This window comes from Suricata suricatta, chromosome 11 (assembly GCF_006229205.1).
Source record: "Suricata suricatta isolate VVHF042 chromosome 11, meerkat_22Aug2017_6uvM2_HiC, whole genome shotgun sequence".
In the NCBI taxonomy this organism is placed as follows: domain Eukaryota; kingdom Metazoa; phylum Chordata; class Mammalia; order Carnivora; family Herpestidae; genus Suricata; species Suricata suricatta.
In genome coordinates this window covers 84,896,591-84,907,816 of record NC_043710.1, presented here as the reverse complement: position 1 = coordinate 84,907,816, position 11,226 = coordinate 84,896,591, and positions in this window count along the sequence as shown.

Below are 11,226 nucleotides of genomic sequence, written 5' to 3'. Positions count from 1 at the left end.
TGAGGAGCCTAGCTAGAGGTTTATCAATTTTGTTTATTTTTTCAAAAAACCAACTCTCGATTTCATTGATCTGTTCAACTGGTTTTTTTGAATTCTATATTGTTTATTTCTGCCCTGATCTTTATGATTTCTTTTCTTCTGCTGGGTTTGGGGTGCTCTTGCTGCTTTGTTTCTAGTTTCCTTAGGTGCGCTGTTAGATTTTGTATTTGCATTTTTTCTAGTTTCTTGAAATAGGCCTGAATTGCAATACACTTTCCTCTTAGGACTGCTTTTGCTGTGTCCCAGAGAGTTTGGATGGTTGTTTTCATTTTCATTTGTTTCCATATATTTTTACATTTCTTCTCTAACTGCCTAAATGTCCCATTTGTTCTTTAGTAGGGTAGGCTTTAACTTCCAGGTTTTTGGAGGTTTACTGGACTTTTTCCTGTGATTGATTTCAAGTTTCATAGCATTGTGATCTGAAAGAAATTGTGCATGGTATGATCTCAATTCTCTTATATTTATTGAGGGCTGCTTTATGACCCAGTACGCGGTCTATCTTGGAGAGTGTACCATGTGCATTCGAGAAGAAAGTGAATTCCATAGCCTCAGAATGTAAAGTTCTAAATATACCTGTCAGATCCATCTGGTCCAATGTGTCATTCAGGTCCATTGTTTTTTTAGTGGTTTTCTTTTTAGTTGATCTATCTATTGCTGTCAGTGGAGTATTAAAGTCCCCTGCAATTCTCATCAATAAGATTGTTTGTTTGTGATTAATTGTTTTATGTATTTGGGTGCTCCTGAATTCAGTGCATAGATGTTTATAATTGTTAGCTTTTCCTGATGGAGAGACCCTGTAGTTATTACATAATGCCCTCCTTCATCTCTTGGTTACTGCCTTTACTTTAAAGTCCAGTTTGTCCCATATAAGTATGGCTACTCCAGCTTTGATATGATAGATATTTTTCCATCCTCTCACTTTCAATCTGAAGGTATCCTCAGGTCTAAAATGAGTCTAACTCTCTTTTTTTCAAGAAGGTCTATGACCTGAGTTAAAGGAGATCAGATGTCATCTGTGAATTCAGAGTACTGTTAGTGCATAATCAAAATGTAAAAGTATGTACACATTGCTGAATACATGAGAGATCTACCAACATCAGCTAATTAGATCTTGGAGTAACTAATTTGGGAGAGTGAGCCTTTCCTTACCGCTGAGGCCCCCAAACCTCCGTCAGCGGAAAGCAGCATCTCTCTTACAAGGTGGTATGGGAGCACCGTCGGGGATCTGGTAACTGTGTGCTCCAGACTTTCTACTTGTATTATGTGCTATTTTTGTATCCTCCCTTTTTATTTTTATTTTATTTTTTTTTATTAATAGTTTATTACCAAGTTGGTTTCCATATAACACCCAGTGCTCTTCCCAACAAGTGCCCGTCTCCATGACCATTGACCATTACCCCCCATTCCCCTTCCCCCTCCCTCTTCAGCCTTCAGTTTGTTCTCAGTGTTCAAAGGTCTCTCATGATTTGCCTCACTTCCTCTCCCCAACTCTTTCCCCCCCTTTCCCATTCCCATGGTCTCCTGTTAGGTTTTTCCTATTAGATTTATGAGTGAAAACAGACGGTATCTGTCCTTCTCTGCCTGACTTATTTCGCTTAGCATGACTCCCTCTAGGTCCATCCATTTTGCTACAAATGGCCTCCCTTTTTAAATGACCTTATTAAACAGAAGTAGAATTAAGTTGTATAAAGCTATTTTAGATGAAGAATTTAAATCTTTGATAGTGAGAATATTAGGACTAAAACTAGGGTTTAGGACCAGCAAAGATAAAGAGTTTCCTTTGATCCGCTTCAATATTTTAGGAAATAGCAACTCTTGACCCTTCCGGCACAAAACTGGGGTTAAGGAGCAGAGAAGAAAGGAAGGGAACTCTGTGCCGCCTGCAGAGTTACTTAAATGTCTGCCCTGAACATCTATTGAATGATAGTTGCTAAATTCCACCTAAGCTTGTCTGCGCCGAGGTAATGTTCAGAAACTATGGTTATGTGATGAGCACTGATTCATCACCTCTTTAGAGAGGGTCTTTGGTGTGGTAATTTTTTCTGCCAGGAGAGGGAGACGGGATTCCACAGCACAGACGCTGCACTTCCTGTTCATCCAGGAGAGGGCAGTGTCAGCCACACGGCAGCCCTGAATCCAGACTGCTCCCTTCAAATATTCCCCTGATTTCAGTCGCAGTGGAAAGGAAAACTTGCTTGGCCCTAAAGCTCTGTCAGAGGCCTCGCCGGATGGCTAGAAGCTGAAAAACCGCTGAGAACTTAGGCAAACCTCAACAGCAGTCTACAGTCTATATAGCTGCCAACTTACTCTCTTTGCTCATGAAATTTCCGTTAACTTTTAACAAGTGACTGGGACTGTCTCTAGAGGATTTCTTGAGTCCTCCAGAAGCTGCAGGGCGCATGGAATGGTGAAGGTCTGTATCAGACACCTGACCTTGATATTTCTTTACTTTAATGTTTCCATGTCAGGCTTATTGGTATTCAACTTATCTCCATTTTATCGAGTTGGTGCTGAGCATTCTTTTTAAGGCAAAGGATAAGAAAAATACACATTCATAAAACTGAAATCCCATTAAAAATGTCCTCTTCTTATTATTTTTAATTAATTTATTTATTTATGAGAGAGAGAGTGCAAACCAAGGAGGGGCAGAGTTGGGGGGCAGAATATCTGAAGCAGGCTCTGTGCTAAGAGCAAAGAACCCCATGTAGGGCTCGAACCCACGAATAGGGAGACCATGACCTGAGTTGAAGTCCATGACCCGACCTGAAATTGGATGCTAAATGACTGAGCCACCCAGTAGCACCCCCCCCCACCTTTTTAAAATATTAACTGGGATCAGTGAGGGAGCGTTGTCCCCTGGAAGGTATGCTGTTGCGCTCAAAAGCCCTGGATGTGAGGGCTACCTAGAATGCTCAGTTGGTTGAGTGTGGGACTCTTGGTTTTGGCTCAGGTCATGATCCCAGGGTCCTGAGATCGAACCCCATTGGGCTCCACACTGGGCAGGGAGCCTGCTTAAGATTCTCTCTCTCTTAAAAAAAAAAAAAAAGACCTGGATTTGAGACTAAGATTTGCAAAGTTAGCAGTGTGTGGGTGTAAGTAAGCCACTTACCTTTGGTTTCCATATCTGTAAAAAGGAAATAAGACATGTCCTTTTTCATTCACAGGACTGTGCGAGGTTCCCGTGAAGTAACATTATTGGGGATTTTCTGTAAATGGAAGTGCTATACAAACATAAGACATTATTGGGGTACAATTTATTTTTTTGAGCTTAATGTAATGTTTTGGGGGGGAAGATGATAAATGTTAATTGTAAAATAATTTGCACAGTACTCAAAACTATAGAAAGGAAAGTAGGTCCCCTGAAATTCCACTATCAAGAAATTGTTGTTAATGTTTGAACAAGCCTTCAGGCACCTTTAGAGAGAGAGAAAGTGCATGCACAGGGGAGGGGTAGAGAGAGAGAGGGAGACAGAGAAACCCAAGCAGGCCTCATACTCTCAGTGCAGATCCCGAAGTGGGGCTTGATCCCATGAACCAGGGGATCAAGACGTGGGCCAAAATTCAGAATCATTCTCTTAACTGACTGAGCCACCCAGGCGCTGTAGAATTTATTGGTCTTTAACAACATGTCAACCATTATCTGCGGCTTTTAAGTGGAATCTTTATTTAATCTCACAGCAATGGCATTGAGTACGTATGATTACTGTAAAGACAGAGAACCGAGGTTCAGAGATGGGAAAGATATGTTCCCAGTCTTGCAATTTTAAGGATTTTTACAATTAACTCATTTGCTTCTGCTTACAGCTTTTCCCGCGTTTACTATTATCTCCTTCGCACCCATTTGTTAGATGGTAGCAAAATTAAGAAGGCTGCTTGTTTTAAAAACAATCAGTTCTCACACCTCCAGATTTCTGTCTGAGAAAAGAGACATAGTTGTTGGGGATTCTTAAGCTCTCTTACCAGGTTGTTGTGTGTACAATCATGTCTGAGAACCGCAACTTTGGTTTACATTTCTAGGTTGGGCTTTACTGGATTGATTCTGAATTGGAGACATAATGCCAAACTGCCTTCCAGAAATGTCATACCAGTTTACGTTCCCACAAACAGTGTGTGACTAATTTTGCGCTTTTGTTTGGATCTCTCTGTTTTCTACAATATTACCTTGTAAATTACTTCTTAGTTTGTCATCAGGCCAATAACCTACTTGTAGGCTACTGCGTGTGTGTGTGTGTGTGTGTTTGTGTGGGCGCGTGCATGCATACACACATGTGTGGATTCTAAAGTTTGGATTCAAAGTCCAGCACTACTCTTCAAGCATGTTAATCATTTTGTGGTCCTCAGGAACGTATCTGCCTATTCTGTTCACAATACCCAATCTGTGTATCATCTCTTCAGCACTCTCCCTTCGGCCCTCCCCCTTTTCTGGTCTCCAAGGCAGTAAAACCTACTTTTCCAAAATTATACCAGATAGATGAAGGCATAAACTCTGCATAATTAGTCCTTACAGATGGAAAACAAATTCCGGTTCTTTCCATAAGAAGTCAACTAGAATCTACTCTCCTCCTCCTGTATTATCTTCCTCGTTCATCCTGTTCTTAGTTCTAGAGTCTTTCTGCCTACTTATCCAAAAAGTCTTGATCCTACCAACCTCCAGCCTCCCCGTGCCACAATGAAAATCCTCCCCCTTGGCCACACGAACATCATTCCTTCACTGGACCCCAGATTTTATTAAGCAAGATTCGGGCTGAACTTATAAATACAACTTCAGATTGAAGTTTTAAATATAAGTCTTTTTCTCTTTTTCAAAAATTATTTTCCTCCTACCTGGGAACTTGGATATCTTTTAATATCTTTGTCCTTGAAGTAAAGATCTATTTTCTCCACTAAAGAAGACAGAAAGCCCCCTTTTAAAAAAAACTAATTCATTGACAACTAACCCTTAATATTTAAGCTATAGACATTTAACAAGTTATATACAGACATCAGCCTAAGAGATCATGTACTCTGGAATATTCAGTGGGAGGGTGAGTCATCTCAGATAATATAAAGTTTACATTATTCAGTTATAACAATAATTATTTCTAATTGTCCGTGGCTTTAAAAAGACTTCAAACAAATGTACAGAGAACAAAGCCATATAAAATTGGACATGGGTAGGTTATCTGTACTTAATGTTGCCCAAAATGAATATAAAAAATGTTCTTCCAATGCACTTATTTGAGCAGGAGTTTGCATTCTAATACTGATTTCTGAACTAAATCATTCCATAGAACATTTCAGATCAGAGGATTTTTAGTCCATAAGTGAGAACCCTAATGTGAAATGATAATGGAGTAATATGGGCAGAATGTTGGGCTGGTATCCTAAAGTAAGGTCACATGCTCAAAGAAACACTAGTAAATTCCGGGGGGAATACACACTATTCTGTGATTTCTGGTATTGCCACTTTTATTTTTTAACATTTAGGAAACACCAGTCTGGCTTACTTCTGGCGTGGTCCCAACCTTGAGAACATAGAATTCAAATGAGCACAGAATTGCCTCAGAAATGTGGCTGAGGAATGAATCTTCATACCCATGACATTTTGGACAGAAATTCTGTCAGAACACCTCCCAAACATTTACTTGATAAAAATCACAACCTCCTTCAGGAACTCTGGATTATATTCTGGTTTCAGAAGAGAAAACCAAAACCTTTTGAGCTGTATCCATTTACTGTTTTCCCTGAGAAAATAATCCAGCGTTCTGCCTATACAAAGGACTAATTTGACTAATTTTTTCCCCTGGCTTGGCAGAACCTTTTATTGAACTGATTGAAATGACCAGATGTTTTGGCAGCTTGTGCAGACATAATCTAAGAGACTCAATAATGGACTTAAGTAAACGTATCAGGATGTGGATTGGCAATAATATCGGGGATTCTCTGTTCTGTGATGACTTCAAATCCCTTTTAAAAGGGCAGGCTGCTTGTGTAATTGAAATGCACAGAGACTGGCATCATCCCATTCATTTACTTTGGTAATTTACAGCTTACTTATTTAGATCTTCGCATCCTTGTAACTTTTGAAAGTAAGCAAGGAAAAGCGTTAGAAATCTATAAAGTTTGTCCTTGACGCCATCTGTTCAAAGTGACATGAGATATTTCTCTGCATAAAAGTCTCCAAATTAAAAAAGTGAAGCAAGATTTCACTGGACTCAGATTATCTAAAAAATGATGTTCACATTTTTCTTAGTTTCTGGATGTTTTAAATGACAGTGTTTAATACCAGAACTTTCCATATTCTTTTTTGATGCTCCATTCTGCTTGAGCACATTTGCCGCATTATAATCTCTACTGATGATAAGAACATTCACTCTAAGTAGCTCACAGAGGTCAGTTTTCTCCTACAAGGCTGTCCTCGTAAGAAATCCTTCAAATCGGGGTTTATTTGTTTAAAAAGGAAATGGTCTACATGTTGTTCCATGCATGAAGTCCTGTGTTATAACCTAGGCTGAATCCAGGACAGAAGGGTACTAAAAATGTGAAGTTTTGGCCAGGCAATTTGGCTCCTTTTTCCTTTTTCTCCTAAGATTATGGATTTCTCTTGAATTTATTTAGCCAACAAGATTTTCAAATGTCTCTCCTTTCCCACTTAAAATTTTTTTTAATGTTTCTTTATTTTTGAGAGAAAGGCAGAGACCAATAGAGAGCCGGAGAGGAGCAGAGAGAGAGACACACAGAATCTGAAGCAGTCTCTAGGCTCTGAGCTGTCAGCACAGAGCCCGACTTAGGGCTTGAACCCATGAGCTGTGAGATCATGACCTGAGCCGAAGCCGATGCCTAACCGACTGAGCCACCCAGGTGCCCCACCTCCTTTCCTTTTTTAAAAAATACCTTTCTTACTCATCTCTTCATTCCTCTTATAAAAAAAAAAAGTTTTCAGACCGTGAGCCCAGGCAGGCATGCACGCAAACGCGCACCCGCTCCACATAGACCTGAGTGGGTGATTAGCACCTATGTCCACGAGTTTGTACACGCTTTCTCTTTCTTCAGAACCTCGATTGAGGATGCCATTACGATTTCTGACTGGCACATTGCACCCGGTGTCCTTAGTAAATGTTTCTCTGTACTCCCAAACGACAATCATACCAGCAAATGTCTCTCACCATTCAAACCTCTCAGGAGTGTTGTTCTACCTTCATGGGTTCAGAAGGCCGGCCGGGCCCCCGAGTCTTCCCCTGTGCTGGCTGACACAGGCGATGTGAATGTCCCACTGCTCCGTGCCTGTTAGCTCTGAAATCCCACCTTGCTGCGTTGCTGACTAGCCTGTGTCAGGGAACATGACGAAAAATTCATGAGAAACCCAACCGAGGCCTGCTCGAGGCAAAGGAGAGAATAAAAATATTTTATGAGATAATTTGAATGGGATGTCACTCAGTGAGTGCAGGATCATGTTTTGTTTGTTTGTTTATTGTTTTGTGGGTTTTTCGTTTTTTTGTTTTCTTGGCAGACAAGAAAGTGTAACAACTACAAATGAGTCAGTCTCTTGTGAAGGGCTGGTTAGAATGATTGACGCCTGCAGATGTGCTGAGTCTGTGGGTGTAGGTGCCAGATGTTAAGTAGCACTTGGGGACTCTTGGTGGCCAGGCCATTTCCTCTAGTGAACAATAGTCCCACACTCCTATACTTCCTCCTCCCACTTTTTATTTCTTGGGGGATTCTCGGTTTTGAACATTGAGCAAAACCCAAACCCAAATACAGGTAAAATAGCAAAGGCTCTGATGCTTTATTAAAAGCAGGGGTTTTTGGTGATGGTTTTTGCTAGCCAATTGCTTATTTTACTGAACTCAAGGTAGAGGTGGTGGGAAGATTGGCATTGCACGACTGAGTGCGGTTCACACGATCTCCCTCGGAATCCTCCAGCAAACCTCTGAGCCGGCTATCCTCACCCACATGGTGCAGTTGGAGACCAGAGGTCAGGGAAGTTACGAAGTGACTGGCCAGGGAGGGAACCCAGATTTGCCTGGCTCCGAGTTCTTTCCGCTTACCCCAGGGCGCTGCCCCGCTACACATCGAGAAGTGCCTTTTCTTTCTGGTTGTAGCTCTCTTCTTGGTGAAGGGTTCTCATGTGGAGAAAAATTATGTGAAAGCCAGGGATGCTCCAAACTTCCATACTTATTTTCACCACATTATGACAAAGATAGGAAAGATCTAATTTTATTTTCCTGGCTATGTCAGTCCGTTGAGATAATCAAGGCACACAGGCAATCGGTAGGAATATGGCTGTTTGAGGTCAGGATAACACCAGTAAAAAAAAGGGAAAGGAGTAGCTAAACAAATAATTTTATTTTATTTAAAAATTTTTTTTTAAAGTTTATTTATCTTGAGAGAGACAGAGACTATACGAGTGTGAGTGCGGGAGGGCAACAGAGAGAGACAGGAGAGTAAAAGAGAATCCCAAGCAGGATCCGAGCTGTCAGCACAGAGCCCGACTCAGGGATCTTACCCACAAAGCTGTGAGATCATGACCTGAGCAGAAACTAAGAGTCGGACGCTCAACCGACTGAGCCACCCAGGCGCCTCACAAAACAAATTATTTTAATCTGTATACCAAACTATTAAAAATCTGGGGGGCGTCTGGGTGGCTCAGTCAGCTAAGCATTCGATTTCGGCTCAGGTCATGATCTCACAGATCTTAGGTTTGAGCCCCATGTCAGGCTCTGTGCTGACAGTTAGCTCAGAGCCTGGAACCTGTCTTCGAATTCTGTATCTCCCTCTCTCTCTGGCCCTCTCCTGCTCACGCTGTCTCTCTCTCTCTCAAAAACAACAACAACAACAACAATAAAAATTTGGAAACATTTGGATGATTAACTGCATTTCCAATATTCATATAAACATTTACTGCTCTGCAGATAGTTAATTGTCTCAGTTGTTTTGTTTTGGTTTTTTTTTTTAGTTTAAACTTTTCCTCCAGAAAACTGTTTTGAGAAAGGACAGAAAGACTTATTCAGATCTTTCCAAACATTTGTCAAGTGGACTGCATTTGTGCCCTCTCTTAAAAAGATGCTTTGCAGGGTATAGGAGCAGTTTTTGTAAGTTAATATCATCATTAAAAATAAGCTGGCCTCCTTGTATACCACCTTTAACTTCTTGTTGTGCAAGGCTGTGTGCCGGGCTTCACAGACAGCAGTTTGGGCATGGCCCTGGGGCCCAGGGGAATATTAACTTACAAGGCTTTCCCTATTTTGCTTTTACGTGTCTGAAACGATTTCAAAACTCAGCAACTGAAATACAAGTTATTAAATACACTTTACTAGAATATAAAAAGTTCTTTTGTCCCCCTTCCCTTCTTTGGAGAAAAGAGATTTGGAATGTACTCTTAAGCCCTTTGGTGTGGCTGCTTCTGAAGATCTATGTTGACACACAGCCCAAGATTATAAAAGGATAAACTAAAAATCAAGCTGAGTTCACCTGGGGTTAGAGCCCACATGCAGTTTAAATGCTGCCCTAGAATTTTTAAAACCACTTTGTTTTATTAAATTTTATGAGTTCTGGTTGAGTGGAGATCCCAGATATGAACTGAAGTGGCAAAGAAGGATTTCTTGGTTTTTGACTGGTCAGAGCCTCCTGATGTTCCAAAGATGTCCTTGTCCCCTTCTTTCTGCCTGGGCTCTGTCTCCAGGAATCAGGTGCCAGATGGAATGGGCGGCTGGTTTCCTGAATTTTTATCCCTTTCCGTGGCTGCCCAAGCGTGGCTCAGTGCAGACGTTTCAGTTCCTCTCTGTGTGTGTTCCCCTCCCTGGGCACCAGGGCAGACACTGCCTGGGTAGAGTCACAGGGGGCTGGGAAGTGTCTGTGCGTCTCCAGCAGCTGGAAAAGGTTTGAGTCTCTTTGGCAGATGTTTGCTGTTCCAGCCACTTCATTAATGTTGGAAACTAAACCCCTGACTATTTCTGACCAAAGCCCCACTTCGAGATTGACAGCTGGGGTGTGCTTCCTCCCACAGAAGCCCTTTACAGTCTGAGAGAAGGAGAGAGGGAGGGAAAAAAAGAGAGATGGAGCAAAATGGGAATTGGGCTAGCTGCCATTGCTAAAAAGCCAAAAATATCGAGGAAAGAGAGAGGCAAAGACTTATTTGAGGAGAAAGACCAATTCAGTACGACAAGTTAAGATTTCAAGTCCCGTTATGTGCTTGGGTCTTTCACAGGCATTATGTAATTATCCCAGCTTTCATGCATTCATTTATTCACTACAGGCTTACTGAGAACCTACTATGTGTCAGGTGCTATGCTGGTATTGGTTGTACAAGATGAGTAACACACCAGGAGTTCATTGTCCAGTGAGTGAAATAAACATGTAAAAGATAATGCGGCAAAGGAACCACTACCACAGAGGTAGGAATCAACAGCCTTGGGGAGTGGGGAAACGTCTCACAGAGGAGGTGACATTTGAGATGGGTCTTGAACTAGTTTTTCCGCAGTGACTGAGGGAGGGGGTGGGCTATGGAGGAGATTCCCATAAAGAGAAAAGCTTGTGTAAAGGCATGGATTATGAAAGGCCAACCTTGTGAAGTAGGTAGGTACTATGATGACCATTTATAAATGAAAAAACGGAGGCTTAGCTTTGATTAAAGCGACAGAGAGCTCGAGAGGCTCCTGACACTGGGATCTGGAATCACTCTCTCTCTCCACTACATCTGGGTCTTGTGCCCTCAGACCTCCTCTGAGAGGTGGAAAAAGTGGAAAATCGAAGGAGTTGAATCGAAATTCTTTAGCTCTTTAAAACGCTTTAGATTTCAAATCGAAGGACAGTGTGCGGCAGAATGTGAGCAAATTTTGAGCCCGTGGTCCAGAGCCCAAGCGGAGAGGAGAGGTCCGGGGGTGGGGCGCGGCCAACATTGGCGAGGCCCATTTCCTCTCCGCGGGGCAGCCGGGGCTTTCCGCGCTGTCCCCTCTTCCTAAGCACTGCCTGTGGCAGGGCCGAGACGCAGGGAGCAACGGGCGCGGCTGCAGATCTGGGTTTGAAGAGAGGGGAAGGAAAAGAGGAAGAGGAGAAGGAGCAAGAGAAGGAAGAGAAGCGCAGAAAGAAAGAAACTAGGATGGAAAATGGGGTGAAGAAGAGGAGGGCCGATGAGGAAAGAGAAGGGGGCGCCGTTAAACAGGGGAGGGGAGGCCGAAGTTCTGGGAAGAGCGGGGGGGGGGGAAAGGG